The following is a 16,586-nucleotide window of genomic DNA, read 5'->3' on the forward strand; positions in this document are numbered from 1 at the left end:
GTGTAATCTTCAAGTACACAAAAAAACCCCAACAAAATGACAAAACCAGAGAAAGATGTTCATATACAGTTGGTTAGCAAACCTAGCAATCATGCCAGTTTCCCAAATCAGTTCCCAGTTATGTTCTGTAATCTCTTTGCTTCCTGTAATATAAAAATTCTTGTCACTCACTTTGTTAATAGGGTTTCTTCTCTGGTCTTAACAGTCACATTTAATTTCTGGATTTGTTCTTTCAAATTTTTATCCTGCTGGCATGCAAGCTAGTGTGAGAATGTCTGTAAAGGATGGTTTCACTCAAGGAGGCTGGCTGATGCAGGTGAGTCTTGTGATCCTGCATCTGAAGATAGGAATGTTGCACTGATATCCTTTTGGGTTATTTAAGTCACAGTGTGAAAAAATGTTATTTAGCAAAGTTAATTACATGATTTAGATAATTCACATAGAGTGGTAGCTGGATTAAAAATCTCACTCCTTGCAGTGCTACACCCCTTGTCCAGGAGGTCACACTTTGGCAAACACAGAGTTCATACATTTCTTTCAGTGAAAATACTGTCAACTCTAATTTACAACAGCCTGGTTTAATGCAGAGCTTACCAATAATTTGTAGTGATCAGAAGATCAATGAGATTTAGTGTTCATGTTCTGAATAAACAAGTAAGGGTTGAGTGGCCTCCTGGGGGTTCCTTTCTTGTCTTTGGCTGTGACAGCTCAGAGTCCTCAAAGTTGAAACTGTAACTAATTGATGTAATGTTAATTTTAGAATGTAAAAATGTGAACACGATGGTTTTTACAGTCAGAAACTTGTGAAAGTTAAATCAGGGTGCTGTGCCAGTGACTGGATTTTATCCCCTTGGTTTTTAGCCCCACTAATGTGAGCACACCCTGGCTGATGCCCTGTTGGCCACGGCAGTGCGGCTGTGGAGCAATCTCTCTCGCGGGCTTTCTTTCCCCCATGGGGTGACCTCTTTCCTGCCTCACCGAGGTAAATTCTCCAAGATTCTTGACCTGGTCTGATGGAGGTGGGAATCTGAATGGCAGTTATAAAATCACTAACCTCCACATAAACATTGTCTAGCATATATTGCACCTTTAAAAAATGAAATAAAATAAATGCTCTCCCTGCACCCAAAACTCAGCTATGGCTGTAGCATCTTCAGTCACAGAGGCATTTCATGCAATCTGTTGAATTAAAGGGATTTTTCCCTCACTCCTCATATCTAATTTTTATGTATATAACATTGAACTTGTTGAAAAAAAACCCTTAAAGCAGTAAGGCAATAAGTTGCTGAGAGCTCCAGTGAGAAATGTGTCATGTGAAATCATGGAGGAAAGAGCCAGCAGCTGTTACTGTGCTCCTGGGAGAAATAACCCCTTCAGAGTGAAACACAAGGATAAGACAGAGGAAAACATATTTTATCTTTCCTAAGCTCTAGCACTTGATGTAAAGCGAGTTCTGATTTAGAGGGGGTAAAAGAAGGGTATTGGTTTTCTGGCAAGAAATGCAAATTAGTTGTCATACTTGTTGCTAATTGTAGTCCTGTAGATTGGTCAGTGTATATAATTTTTTTCCCACTAAATTACAAGATCAATTTGGATTATGGCATATTTGCAAATAATCATGATGTTTATTTTTGTTGCACATCAGATACATGTATTTAATGTTTGTACTTTTAAAAGAAATCATACGTCAACTCCAATTTCTAGTCTAGGAGTGATACAAGGACATTCTAATCCCTAAGTTTTTGTGCTCAAGACTAGTTAAGAAAGTGAAAACAAATTCACAGTTTAAAATAGCATATTTCTAAGATTTAGGGGTTTGTCAAGAGTTGACAAGTTATTTTTGCCCCATATGAATGACACTAGGTACAGAATAGTTATGGTAAATTTGGGAGGTTATTGCTCAGAATTCAGTATCTCCTAAACTCTAATCAGTTCAGGCTCTGGATGTGTGGATTTTATTAATATTCCTGAACTGAGTCATATAGACATGAGTTATTTGAGGTGGCATTGCAAATTTTCCTTTGCTACTCAATAATTGCTCTGGAAAAACTGTTCAAATTCTGTTCTTGTTACTGGAAGAAGCTGGGATGTTAACCCACTTTGCTTACTTTGCAGTTACTTAAATTTATCACTTTGGGGAGGGTTTTTTTTTCAGAATCACGTCCTCAAATTCCTAAAAGCTCATCTCTGGAGGAACTTTGATCATTGTTTCATCTGCAAAGGAAGGGGTAGTGTAATGGATTCTTCTCCTCCCAGGCTGCATTTTAGGATTCTGATAGCAAGTGGTCTGATTGGAGCAGGATTGCCTCAGACACTGCGACCAGAATTCACAGTTTACCTATTGAGGGCTCTCTGCATTCAGCATTTCCGAGTCTTTCCCTGTCTCTGCCATTTGTTGTGCTGTTTTCAAGTGCCTAACTGTTTCCCATAGCCTGTAATTGCAAGGTCAGTCTAAGGTGAAACTGTGCCTTGTTTAGGAGAAGACATGAACAGTCTGTTTAGGCCATATGTCGTTGCCTTGTCCTTTTCTTGAAGCCTTTGGGTAGCTCAGGATGTTTGTATGATGATTAGGAGCATCAAAATCTTTCAGAGTATACAACTGGGGCCAGCTTAGCTCCAGTATGCTTGGCAGTTTTGTAGGATCTCTGCTTGAGTCTTAGATGGGTAGAGAAAGAAAGTTGTTCTGGTCTGATATTTGATTTTGAGAGTTAGGTACTACATATTCTCTGGCTTTCTTGCTATCTTCTGCATCTTTATTGCAGAGAACAAAGCCCACCAGGTATCTATTGTTCCCATTTTTTTTCAAAAGCATAATATTTCCCACATCCATGGGCATGGCTGCTCTGTATCAGCCAGCAGCCAGTGTCTGGAGAACATGTTTTCAAATAACTTTGTTGGTGTTCTTTTTAAGAACTGAGACTTTTTTTGCCATGATTGCAAAATGAACAAAGGGTCAAACAATGTAAGGATGCCTCTTTGACCAGCAGCTTGCTTGCAGCCTTCCATTGATGTCCAGTCTAGGTGTTTCCTTAGCTATTTATTTGGTAAGAGGCACATAAGGACAGAGATCTATTATTTCCTTGCTGAAAAAAAAGCACAGGCTACAGCTTTGTTTTAAAACAGATTATGGTTGCTAAGTAACAGTCCCCTAAATTGAGTGTCTTCCCCAAAAACTAATCCCAAAGTCTTAAAAAGTGAGAAATTAAAGATGTGATAAATCTTACTCTGTCCATGTGATTAACAGACATTCTGAGTTAAACCTTGGTCCCACTGTTCTTGGTGGAGAAATCTGTGTGTATATTTTGTTTTCCAGTGGATTATTCAGAATTCACACAATGACTACGTTGGAAGAGTCCTTCAAGATCATTGAGTCCAACCCATGCCTTAACACCTCAACTAAACCACGGCACTGAGTGTCACATCCAGTCTCTTTTTAAACACATCCAGGGATGGTGACTCCAGCACCTCCCTGGGCAGACCATTCCAGTACTTTATCACCCTTTCTGTAAAACACTTTTTCCTAATATCCAACCTGTATCTCCCTTGATGCAGCTTGAGACTGTGTCCTCTGGTTCTGTCAGGTGCTGCCTGTTCTTATGTTAGTTACATGGGTGTGGCACAGCTCTGCTTTTTCTTGCAACGCTCACAAAAGGACAGGAAAGCAGGTCTAGGCTTTAGGTTAGGGAACAGAATGACATCTTCTCCTTCACAGCCAGTGCTTAACAGTGTAAGTCACAACACCTCTTGATCAAGTCAATAATCTCCTGCAGTGCAGAGACACCCCAGGGAAGGGCTGAGATAGTGCCAGGGATGGAAGTGAAAGAGCCATGGAACTGGGCTCTGCGCCTGAGCTACAGAGCTCTGCCACAGAAGGTTAGTTAGTGGAAGAGAAGTGCTGCACTGACACTTTTGGACCAGGGTTAGTTCACCTGGGTGTTGCTGTGTAAAGTAAATAAATGAGCCTGCTCAGGCACTTGCTTAGATGTTTAAGCCCTATCCATTCATACTGTAGCCATGCCTTCCAATAATTGTATTTGTGAACTTAGTTATGTTGTATGCTTTCTATCTATTTCTTACTCATTTGAAGATTTCAAACTGTTGACAGCTTACAGAAGTTGCCAAATACTATTGCAGTTAACACTACTACTTTTATGTTTGTCCAGTTTAGGGACCTTCTAAACTGACTTACAATGTGAATTTCTCCTTAAAATACATAGAAAACCACATTTTCAAGTCTCTCAGCATAAACTTCTCTGTTTTGCAAATGTTTTTGTAAGAGCAAGTACTGATGCCAGCATGCACAAGATGATTATTTTATGCCTTTGCAATTAACTAGACAATACAGTAAAGTGAAATTCCAAGTATATTGTTTCCCAGTCACTTGGTCCTTCAGGTGTCTGGGCCTAGTGCACTGCAGGGTTTTGGTTTTTTACCTTTGACATTGAGCATTCCTGCCCACGGCAAGGGGGTTGGACCTGTATGGCTTTTAATGTCCCTTCCAAACCAAAACAGTTGTATGATTCTGTCTGTAACTGAGCTTTTGTGTTGGGCCAGCACACATTGTTCATCCTGTCCTTGCTGTGATGTGCTTTTGGTGGTGGTGGGCTCCTGTGCAAGTCACCTTGAAATGTTCTGAACTTGTCTCAGGCTCAGCACTGGCTGGTTGGAGCACGTGTTGTTGAAGTGGAAGTCTCTGCAGTGTTGTGTTCTCAGCTGAGCATCTCCTGGCTCTTCTGTGACTGACAAAAACACAGGAATAGGTAACCAAAGTTTTAGGACAAAACCGCCCATTTATCTCCTCCCCCCTCCCAGCCACACCCCAGAAAAGGTATCCAGAACATCAACTCAGGGAAAATGGGAATCTCAGGAGACTGCACTGTTGAATAGGGACTATTAAGTTATTCTTCTTCTCCCTTCAGATTTAAGTCATTGAATCTCTATGCAAGAAGCTTGATTTTTAAAATTAAAAAAAAAAACCACTCTGTAAAACCAGATTCTTCTGATCTTCTCCTCAGTAAAAGGAGTGACCTGAGAAAATCTTGCCCATGAGCTGTAACCTGTGTTATTTCTTTAGAGAGGATTTTTGTGTGTGTGTGTGTTGAGATCTATTTAAAGCATTTGCATGAATTGTGTCCACTTAAGGAAGTGATTCAGCATGTTTGTAGCAGTAAACAGCTCCCTCATTGCCTACCACTCCACAAATCTCTGTCAACTAATGTGTTTAACTGCCAAAGATTTTCTATTCTCATTCATCAAAAATATCCTCAAATCCTTGATTAAAAATATTAATGAGACCTAGACTTAAAGAGATCTTTGAAGAACCTCACTGTTTAGTTGTCCAATTCTTCAGTGTTTTGCCAGTCACTTCATTTTCAGATGTGCTGGTAAAGTAGTTTTGGAGACCCTCAGTACATGTTAGGTGTTGCTCCTTGTGTACACTGTCATTTTTAAAACGGTAAGATTTTAAAATCAAGATGTCATGTAGTACTAAGCAATTTTATTTTTTTTTTAATGTAAGTATTTTTTCAACAGAAATGTTATTACTAAACTCATATCTGTTAGAAAAGGTTAGTGATTCAATTGGGAAGATTTAGTTACCATGGAACGTGTTGACTGAAATAGTTTTATCTTTTATCATTTTTTTTGATAGCCTATTTTTTAATTATCTGTTTAGATATCTTAGGAGGCATATCAGCACCACCTTCTTTTTTTTTAAACTTTTTTATAGACTTCTAACAATGAAACCAATTTTTATTCTTATGTTTTTGTAATAATGTACAAATCACCTTATTTTTCTAAGAGATTTATAAATAAATAACAACCCTTTGAAAAGCCCTGTATCCTTTAAAAATAGTAGATTCTACTGTCATTATCTTTACTTTCTCATTATTTATATATTTGTGGCTTTCATCAGTCCTTTCAAAGCAATTTTAATGTTAATAATAACAATAATATTTGTTATTTAAATATCATGATCATAGTCATGACTGTAACATTACCTTTTACAAGTTCTTGCTGTATTTTTTATATTTTCTGTACCACATGCTGCTTGAAGAAAATAAACACAACATAATAACTGTTTTTCAAACAAGCCACTAACTTTTAAAGTCAGTTTTTATCTCTTTTGTCAATGGAACTCAGTATTGCACTATCTTTGTTGCTGCTGCATATGCTCACTAAACAAATTGTGTGCTTTTTAAAAAATCTAAATGTAAACTGTTTACCAGAATGGTATTCAATATAAAATATTTTTGTCCAATCCTCCACAACACAGACAGCAATTAAAGAAATATTTTATCTGTTTTTCTGGTGATAGCTGCTACTTGAAAAGAGTGGATGACCTGCAGCATCCCATGTTTGGGTTTTTGTGCTGTAGTTCTTAAATTCCACATTATCACTGAAAGGTGGATGTAGACACAGTGATGTACCACGTCCCTGGTAAACCTGAATTCCATTGTCTTAATATTAAAATCCATTCCATTGGGTTTCAGTTATATTTCAAATACTTTGGGATTTTTTCCTCTACAGAAGAATATCTTCAATTTGTGTCTCCTGTTACTTAGGCAACTAACATTGTTGAGCAATTTTTTTTAATGTTCTTCAAAAAGTTCAGCGGAGTGGATTTATGTTGTTATGAGACTAGCTTACATAGCACAGTGTTTGTGCCAGTTATTCTATTGAATGGAAAACCTTTTGGGCTACCCAGTCAAGTTGATGACTTGGGAGGGTGAGATTTGAAAAAGATGGGGCCAACTGAAGCATGAAATTCTATCACAACAGACTTTTCAGTACTTCTCACTCAAACCCTCCCTCCAAGTCCCTGGTGACGTTTTAGCTCGCCCACAGCTAGCCTTATAGATTTAGCAAATTCCTTGTTCTTGAGGAAAAAGGGACATTTATGACATAGCTTTCCAGATATCCCCCCCAACATCCTGAGGTCTTCCAGGATCAGAGGAACATGGCTTAGTAAGGTGTCAGAGGCTACCAAAGGAAGCTGCTGCTAGAGGAACTCCTCTTTATCACCTTTTTCAGTAGTGGAAGGAAGAAAACTGTCCTGCCTGTGAAATTTCCTGCCTGTTCAGCTGCTCTAGAGCCTTCTCTTCCAAGCAGGTTTTCGTGACCTTGTGGTAGGTCAGTGTATTTGGAGCTGGACAGGAGCTCAGTTCTGTCCTCTGGCTGCTTTTTCCTCTCTTTAGATGACTCATTCTGCACATTGATGTACTTTAGGTCCACCTGAGAAGATAAACCAAACTGACATTGCAACTTGGTACATTAGTGAAATACACAACTTTAAATATGTATTCAGTCTTTGGCGGGTGACAATTGCAACGGTGTCTACATTGTCACCAAAATATGAACATTAGATCACCTTGACAAATTTTAAAAATTATTGAAGTAATGAATACCTTCATTATGTTTTTTCAAACTAATTTCTCACAAATGAATGATTTGTCTTTAGAAGTAAAATTGCATTGCACTTATTTCTGCATGAATTCAACAATTACCCTGGGAAGATACAATTTTGTAAGATTGACAAGAACAGAAAAAGTTTACAAGAATGAAATAGTCCATCAGATACAAATTATATTGTGTTCTGTTACCTTAGCATTTTGTTTTAAATTCACCAGATATCCATATTGCAAGTCTAAGTAATTTCAGTTGGGTTTTTCCCATCATTTTCTCAGATTTTTGCTTTCCTTTCTTTTCTACTGTCACTTACCTTTAAACATCCACTTTTCGTGTCTTGATCAAAGGCAGAAAGATCACTGTTTTTATTTGAAAAGAACTAGTACAACATGAATCTATCCTCTTTTTTTGGGGTATGCTTGTTTGTGATCTACTGTAATAATTTACAAAAATGCTTATGAGGACCTCTACTCATGAGAATAAAACTAGCTAAACAGAAATCCCTGGTAACGTGAGAAATAACTTTCTTTCACTCAATTTAACTGCAGTGTTGAAATGAAATATTACTACAAAAAGATTTGTGTTTAAGAGATCACATTATTGTGCTATTATGGTAATTATAAAACATTTTCATAGGTCAGCAAACTCATGAAGAAAATAATTGATCAGGTTAGGGAATCTATACAAAAAACTACGGCTATTTAAAGTATTCATGATAGACCCCTGAAAATAACAAGTGCCTTATTAAGAAGTTCTGTTGCTAGGAGACAGTAACCGCAGTGTCAGAATAACATGTTTTTATTTCATATAAGAAATGCTAGTTAACACACCTAGGTAGATAATGAGCAAGGATAGCTAGGTGATGTAAAAGACTGGGTGAAATACTTAGTTTGTGAGATATGAAGCCAATAAAATCTGCAGGTCTCTAAAGGCTGCCTTAGTGTCCCCAAGAACAAACCAGTGACCAAGACCTGTTTGAAGCTTGACTGATTTCATATTGTATCAAAACTTACCAGGACATCTGTGACAAATTATTCTTGATTGCCGTAAGTGGCTGACACAATGGCTCCTGCCCTTGCAAATAAGGGAATATGGGTGAACAGCATGAAAATGCTTTCAGATATTTACTTGGGGACACATGTTTGTGTCCCTCCATCTACTTTGGACATTCTTTTGTCACAGCTTTGCTGGCAGAATTTTTCATAGAAACAGTAAATGTCAAATACATGTAAGTAAGTATTTGTGGAAATAGTTTGGAGGGGGGAGGGGGTTAAACCTATTCTGAATGGTTAAACCTATCCTACTAGGTTTAACCATTCAGACAACAGAAAAAAATCCCCAGTAAGGGAATTTTTGAACTTGCTCAGAATCAGACTATATGTCTGATTTTTGACTTAAATAAAAACATAAAAATTTTAAGCTACTCCTGATTAATTTACAGAGGAAGGGAAACAGCAAAATAAAAAGTTTAATTAATTTGAAAAATTTATTCCCCTACAAAGTCAGCCACTCAACTTGAGATATATTTTCATCCTGTTCCTCAGAGGATACAGGAGCAGCCAGAGAGCATGTTTTGCACATAATCACATCATTTTGAGACAAATTCTAGTTTGACTGGATTCTTACCTAACAGCTATACTGAACATATCCTGCACTTTTTCTCTGGACATGCTAACAGCAGAAACTAAGGAAAATACCTGTTTGATCAGTGAATCCTTTGGAAACATTTCTTATGATGTCAGTATGCTTCAGATAATTCCTCAGAATGGATTCTTGCTATGATGATATTACACTATATAATAATATTATATTAAAAATCCAGATTTTGACCTAATTTAAATGAATCTCTAAAGCTATTTATAGGCCTAGCAGTAGCAGATAACTGCACCAGATAAGAAAAAATGCTCTTAATTTTTATATACATTCCTAGATAAGCTCTTGTCCATCTAGAAGTCCATAAGTTTTCCCAATCCTTCATAACATTCATGTACATATATCATTCATACTGGAACAAGGAAATAGTTATGAATTGAAAATTCAAACATTTTCTTACACAAGTCTGAGATTATGTAGCCATGATACTATTGCCTTGGCCTGTTGTCATTAAGGCTTACGTCATGTACATTTATCTGTGCAATCCTCTTTGCAAAGAATACAAACTGTTTCCTATCTGAGTCTGATTTTCTGACCCTCCTCTGCTCGTGTGCTTTCTTCTCTTTTCAGGTACTCCATTGTTAATCTCCATGTTTTCTTCTATGCTCCAGTTGCTGCAGTGTGAGGAATGTCTCAGGCTTACTATTTGCAGATTGTTTTCATGGTGACAGCTTCTGCTCAGACCTTCTTGCCATGGCTGTATGATCCTGAAGCCATCAGCTCAGGGTCATGTCCTCCTTCCAATTCTTCCAAAACTAGACTGGAAGATTTTTTCTTTCCATTGTTTCAGATGGCCTTAAATTTGAGAGAGTGTAGTTACAACCCTTCTCAGGTGATCTTGATGGCTGAATTGGGGGTAGTTAGGGGTGTTTAAAAAATGTCCATCTATTCCTAGCTCTTCCAGGGCAAGAATGGCATGGGGGGGTTTATGTTTTCTCTAACATGTATAGGGTTTTCATACACTAAGACTATTTTGTAGTGAATAAGCAGTAGAACTTAGTGAATAATTTAAGTCAGGTTTGGGAAATAAAACTGGTGCATCAAACAGTACATTTTTATTTCATTTGGGTTTTTAAAAAATCTGTGTGTTGACTCTGCCTTTCACCAGAAACACAGGTACATAATGCAGGACACAAGCCTGGATTAACTAGGAGACCAGAAGACACAACATTTAAGTGGAATAGATAAGCAATGAAAACATAGTTTGAAATCAATAATTAACAAAAAAAAAGCAGATTATATAGATGTTGCTGGTTTTTGCAAGGTGGTTTCTTTATTATCATTAACAATTTTTATTAAATTTTGGTGTTTGCTGTTGCTTCATCTAGATTTAGGATTACAAAAAATACAGTGACCCAAATGTGTTGTATTCTGATTCTCTTTTCTGCTAAGGTCAAATTCACTTTGTATCATAGTGCCTGTTTTTCATGGCACCACTGCCAAATGACATTGCATTCTTAATCATGTTCTTTTAATCTAGTTCTGCATTTTTAATTTCAAAGTCAGGAAAGGTCATAACTAAGGTTGCCTGTACAGTTTTAACTTGGCTCCTGTGTGTTTGTCCATCCTGATAAAAGTGTTTCATTACACAGGCATGGCCATTTTTTACCCAGTCTGTGAGCATCCCCAGTCCTGTATGTGTGTGAAGTAGCTATTGAACGCTTTTCCTGTTTCATGCTCTTAGGTCTCACTTATTGCTGGCTAGCCAAGTCTTGTTATGGAGAGACAAATATTAATTCCATTGGGTCTCTCCAGTGGTGTTTATCACTGTTGTTTCATGTGTCTTTCAAATAAGAATTTATGTCTTTTCACATGAGAGAGGTTAGTACTCTTAACTTTCTATAAAGAGATAAATTGTTGTCATTGAAGTTTGCTAATTCTGAGCATCCAGTTTGAATTGTCTACAGTCTGGTTTTTGGGTCAGCTACAATGCTACTAAATCCACCAAATTCTGCACAGTTCTTCCTTTGGACAGCTTCTCCTTGTTAGCTGGAGTCAACAAGCAGGAGACGGAGGAACAAAGTCTCTGCTCCATGACCTGTGCTTGAGATGTCTGATCCTGGCCCAGAACTGCAGTTACTGGGGAAATGTAAACACAACATGGACTTCTGTTTTTCTGAACCTTGAATTCTCTCTATGAAAACATAGTGTGTACATCTTCTGAAGGTGACAGATACCACCTTTACAATGGGAAGAATAATTACTTCTCTTCCATCCAGTATACTAAAGGTTACAATTCTCACCTAGGCTGAGACATGAGTTTATATTTTTGTTCATTATGAGGATTTGCAAACATATGTGATGGGGATATCGGGGCTATATCAGCAGATAATATTGGAGATGGAACATTTTACTAACTCCCATTAAAATGGTTACATTTTTATGGATAAGTGTGGTTTTTTGGTTTGCGGTCTTTTTTTATGGGTTGGAGTTAAACTAATGTGAGCGGGAGAGGGTGGCATGTGGGTCTTTCACTTAAAAATCAGAGCATTCATGTAGTGACATTAATACTGTATTGTGACTCCTGCATATCAGAAGTTCTTTAACTGGAACAAAATATCTGACCAATGCTCTTGACCGAATCCCCCTATGCCCTGTCTTCTCCAACACCATAGAAGAATTCAGTTTCAAGTCCAAATACCCAAGTATGGACAGATAAAAGCAGAATGAAGCAGAAATAAATCAGTGAAACTTCAGGTGGTTTTATGGAAGCCCCAAACATGTGAAAAGATAATTTTATGATGCGACCTTTTGGTGATCATTTGGTTGTCTACTGTTTTAACTTTAAATCGGTGCAACAAAACTGAGAAGTAGAGTGGGAAGGTTTCTGAATGTTTGTTTTCCTTATAATGAAATTATTTAAATATCTCCCATAAGAACCATAATATTTTTGGTATTACTTTTCTTTGTGTACAAGTAATTGGCTCATACTTACTCTTCCCCCTTTAAGCAGGAATTTTAGTATAAGGTCACTGTAGCTGCGAAAAAGTTTATAAATAAGGAAATGGTTTTGTTTGAAATACAATTTTGGACTAATAGGTCCATGAGTCTCATTTCAAAGGTTTGGGGTTTTTGTAATTTAGTCAAATTAAGAATTTATAATTTAAATTAGTTATGAAAAATGAAAGAGCATGCAACAGTAGCAAGACCTTAACCAGAAGCAAGGAATAAAGGAAATGTGTACTGGTATTCCTGACTTGGGGTTTTTTTTGGAACTTTCATTGATCTTATAGATGGGAACCTTTTGGAGATCAATCAGGACAAAAGAAAAGGGCTGTATGTACCTGGAAAGGAAGAACAACTCCAGCACAGGGCGGGGAACAGCTCTGGCCAAGAGACCTAAGGGTCTTGGTGGACCATGAGCTGAACAAGCTTGAATAAAAGCAGAGTTGCAAGATTAAAAGTTTAGCACACTTGTGTATCTGGCAGCATTTAGGATTTAGCCTTCTGCAGGAAAAGAAACATGAAAAGAGGTACTAAGTGTTGACTGTTTCTAAAAACATGAGCTTTGAGTAAAGCCTTCTGCAGCTTTGGTGACTACTTCAGCCTGGACTGAATAGTCAAAAGAACAGACTTCCATGGGACAGTCAGTAAGTTTGATCACATTTAACGTGTATCACCTCTGCGAGCCTGCCTGTAAGGGGAAAAAAATAACAAACAAACCAGTTTTCCTACTGCAGAACTCCTAAAATATCTGAATCAGAAGAATATCAGCAAAAAGTACTGTAGATTGAGAGTTAGTTTTTAGGGTTTTGTGTAGTTTAGTCCAGTATCTGGCTGTCACATCCCTATGAAACAGCAGCTGAGTATCTAATTTCTCTAGCCTTAATCATATTGGCTTTATCCTCTAAAGTATGCTTCAGAAGATATAACCATTGCTAAAAAGCAATACAATGTGTGTTTGCAATACAAGGTTTACTGGGCATAATCTGATGCTGACAACTAGGCTGACAGTTTCTGTACTCAGGCTGGTTTGAGTCTTACCAGATTGGTACATATAGAATGGTTGTTTCTACCAGTCAGTATCTGCAGTTCTGTGCCTGCAATTACCATATCAGACAAGGAATAAGCTGTGATTATAATACATGTGATGTGGGAGGTCTTGAAATAAGCTCTCTTCTCAGTGATTGGCAGGAGAGCCTGAATGGCTTTGGCATAGAGAGCTGAGAAGAGTATTTCTGAATTGGTTTCACCTTTATTTCAGAGAAACCAGGAGGGCAGTAATTTCATAATTTCTTAAAAGTGTTATCAAGATCTAGAGAAGAATACTGTTATTTGAATTTGGAATGGAATCCAGCTGAGTGCTTTGCATCAGTAAACTTCAGAGGGCTCTATTAATTCGTCATGCTCGACAGGAAGAAAAGCAAATTGAAGGAAGTGCACATGTAGTGCTCTTAGCACAGTTTTGGATTTAGCTGAACTTTACTCTTCAGTTCACTGGTTCGTGTGACATTAAGGAGAAAAGAAAGGTCAGTCAAATGATAACTTCAAAAAGGTTCAAAATTCCAAGGATGGCTCTTGACCTTTGGCCAGGCTGGTGAATCCTCACCTAACCATCACAGAATGCCAGTAGACAAGTACTCTACTCTAGGTGTAAATTGTGGTCTCTTGATTTTAAAATAACTTGCAGGGATAAAGCAAAATTCCCAAGTTCCCACCACAATAAAACAAAATAGATTTTGTGAACTTGTTACTCAAAGTTTTTACAGGCTCTAAAAGAGGGAGGCTTTGATTTGTGTAAAGCTGTTTATGGTGTTATTTAAGATTTGACCTCTCTCTTGATGCGATTAAAATGGCAATATAATTAATACTTTTTCCTGACACTAGGACCAGCAGGTCAGTAGTTGCCAAAGAAGGAAAGATGTTATTTCTAGGAGCCAAATAGGAGCTCTATTTTTTGAAGTTCTGCTTGAACTAAATGGGATTTCAGTTTGGTAGATAAGGGAGCTGTAAGCAAAATCTCAGAAGTGCAGAAATGAAGGATTCTTTGAACTACTTACAATTGACCTACAAGTTTCTTTAACCTCTGTGGACCTCCTGCATATCCCTCCTGTAGCCAGTTTGGGATACCTTTATTCACTAAACCCAACTCTTCTTCACGGGAACAGTGCTGAAAATTGTAGTAAGGCTGGCAAGCTTCCAGAGTTAGCAAACCATTGTAGAAGCACCTTCACTCTTTGAAGAGCAAACAGTCAAGAATAAAGGAGTGTTTCTCAAATGTCCACAGATGGAAATTAGCCCTGATCATTTATGGATGCTGTTAGCAGAACAGTGGCATAAATTAGAAATACGAATGAAATGCTATTCAGGTGATTTAATCAAAGACATCAAGGCCAACTAGTTGAAGAAAGAAAGTGAAAAGGAATAATTCCAGAGATGGCTGCTGATTTAACTCGTTTCAATTAATACAGTTCAGCACCCTTGAAGTACCTCCAATTGATGAATGCAATAGTAATAGCTACTGAATCAATCAAAAATAAACATGTTCATTGTGGATGCCTTTTGAATTTAAAACAACCAGAAGAGAAAGTTAAGCCATTGGGCTACTTTGAGGCACTTCACCAGTGCAGTACATAGCACTCTCATTTCTTGGGTAACACGTGCCTGTGTACACTGCGTAAGAGGAACCTGGAGTGGATGGGCAACCCAACAGAGGTCACAGAACCCATCATGTAGCAGAGAGGTTTCTGTGTGTTCCTAAGACATATTTATATATCAGTTCCAAGCTAGACATATTTTGCAATTGTGGGTATGCTTGACAACTGAGAGAAACTCCTCTGTCCATCAGTACAGGCTGATTGTTTCTAGGTACTGCTCCATGAGCATTACATCTGTTCTCCCAAGACAAAATGCCAATTTACTCCTTGGAAGTATTTTTGGGATTCTGTTGACCAGCAGTTTTCTCTGCACTGTAGCAATTCAGGCAGCTAAACATACTGATCCTGACCAAATTAAGTAGTGCCCTTTAAAAATTCTGTGTGAACACTAGACTTAATTTTTTGTGCAGTAGATTTATAAGTTTCAATGCTTGTGAACACCTGTGAATAGATCCAACTGTGGATGCAAAACACAGCTGATATCCCAGAATTCCTGATAATGAATCAATAGCAGTTTTACTGCCATCTTCAACTGGGGTACAAATACATATATAATGATAATAACAGCATTGCAATAGCCTGTCTAATTAAAATTATAAAAAGAAAACTAGATGTAGGATAGGAAATTTCAGTTTGAAGGGATCTACAAAAATCATTTAGTCCAAGTGCCTCGTGGCTTCAGGGCTGACTGACAGTTGAACATGTAGTTAAGGGCATTGTCCAAATGCCTCTGAAATACTGACAGGCTTGGGGCATCAGCCACCTTTCTGTGACTGAAGTGCAATACAGAATCCATAAGAATCCCTTACAGTAGCTAACTGCCCCAAAGAATTGCACTTTAATCACCTTGTGTGCTCTGTATTTCTAACATAGTTACTGGTTTTTATTTGCCATGAAAGATACATAGGTTGTTTTGGGGGAGTTTTCTGGGGGAAAACTGGAGGGAAGACCCCTTTTTGTCTATATAGTTCCAATCATCTTAATTTAAGCTATAATGGACAAGCTCCCAACTTTCTGGTATTCTCTGTTAGAAGCCGATCCCAAGCCTGTCACCATGATGGCAAGGAAGAAAGTCTTTGGAGAGGCAGCATCTCATTTGCAGCGAATTCCTGGATGATTTTTTTTAAATTGGCTCTTCCCCAGGAGTAGCTTAAATGTGGTTATCCATTTAAATAGTTTACTACTGGGAAAACAAAGCTCTATAAAGTACAAGATCTCATTTGCAAAGGGGGTCCTGGGGATCGAAAGTGGATTTACACGTGCCATGTGTTGCAGTCTCCATCCTCTGCTTTTCCTGCTGTTAGGAAATAATTTGAAAATTACCTAAAATAAGAGCAATATATTCCATGGCTGAACAAGAGGCTCAGATCTATCTCCTCAGCAGAACCTGGAGTGGTAGCCTGTAGTATCCCATAAACTCTCTCCTCTTGGTCAATCCCTAAGCCCTCAGCCCTGGAAACATCAGTAACTACTCACCATAGAGTTAACCCTCCTGGGGGAAAAACCAGAATCCCAAATGGACCTTCTGTGTTGCAACTTCCTCTGGCTTCTCCTTCCCGTCTCCTCACTGGCTTGGCAACCCTGGCAGCGACCCCTCCTTCCCCTGGAGGTCAGTCCCCTCTGCCCAGCCCTCAGCTCTGCCCCCACCCCTTCCCCTTCCTAAGCTGCCGGCTCCATGTGGTTCCTCCTCTTTTAGCAGGGGGTTGCTTCAGCTGCTGTGTTACTCTGCTGGAATAAAACCTTGCAAAAGAGCCTTTCTTGCCTCTATCACTGAGCCAGTTGTGGTGAGTGTTGAGTGGAGGTTTGACTGCATTGCCTGAATGTTAACTCAACTTGCTTTTTGACAGGAGTGGTTTGTTGGGGACAAGAAATAGGCCCTTCAGCAATAGCTCCTGTAGTCCACAGGAAAAAAAGAAGTGAGCAGTGACT

The sequence above is a fragment of the Camarhynchus parvulus genome, chromosome 3, assembly GCF_901933205.1.
Source record: "Camarhynchus parvulus chromosome 3, STF_HiC, whole genome shotgun sequence".
Classification (NCBI taxonomy): Eukaryota; Metazoa; Chordata; class Aves; order Passeriformes; family Thraupidae; genus Camarhynchus; species Camarhynchus parvulus.